The sequence below is a fragment of the Mustela nigripes genome, chromosome 3 (assembly GCF_022355385.1).
Source record: "Mustela nigripes isolate SB6536 chromosome 3, MUSNIG.SB6536, whole genome shotgun sequence".
Lineage (NCBI taxonomy): Eukaryota > Metazoa > Chordata > Mammalia > Carnivora > Mustelidae > Mustela > Mustela nigripes.
Window position 1 is genome coordinate 1,799,306 of NC_081559.1, and position 678 is coordinate 1,799,983.

Genomic DNA, 678 nt, shown 5'->3' on the forward strand with positions numbered 1-678 from the left:
AACTGTTTTTCAAAGCAGTTGTATCATTTTGCATTTGTACCAGTAGTGTAAGAGGTTTCAGTTGTCTATATCCTCATCAACATTTTAATACCTCGTCAATAGTCTAATTTTAGACTTACTAAAAGGTGTACAGTGTTACCTATTTGTTCTAATTTATATTTTTCCAGCGACTAATGATCCCATTTTTCATGTACTTCTTACCACACACACACACACATACACACACACACATTCTTTGATGAAGTGTCTATTCAAATCTTTTGTTTGATATATATATATTTTTAATGTGGAATGCTTCACAAATTTGTGTGTCATCCTTCTGCAGGGACCATGCTAATCTACTTGGTATTGTTCCAATTTTAGTATATGCCCCACCAAAGCAAAGACTCTTTTTTTTTTAATTTGGTTGTTCATTGTTTCATTATTCAGTTTTGAGAGTTCTCTCTGTATTCTGAATACAAGTTCTCTACTAGATGTGTGGTTTGCAAATATTTTCTCCCCATGCTTGGTTTCTCTTCTCATTTCTTTAATAATGCTGTTCAAAGAGCCAAATTGCTTAACTTTGATGATATTATATATATCACTATTTCTTCAATATATTATATATTGTGATTTTGGCATTATATCTACAAAAACTGTACACAAAATCAAAAAGATTTTTTCTCATATTTTCTTCTA

General features: G+C 30.5%; 1 non-coding gene across 1 annotated transcript; it reads right to left on the reverse strand.

Moving 5' to 3' along the window:
- Positions 1-280: 280 nt before the first annotated feature.
- On the reverse strand, positions 281-387 carry LOC132014723 (U6 spliceosomal RNA). The gene has a single exon (XR_009403377.1). It is a non-coding gene; the product is annotated as a U6 spliceosomal RNA (small nuclear RNA).
- Between the last annotated feature and the right edge of the window lie 291 nt (positions 388-678).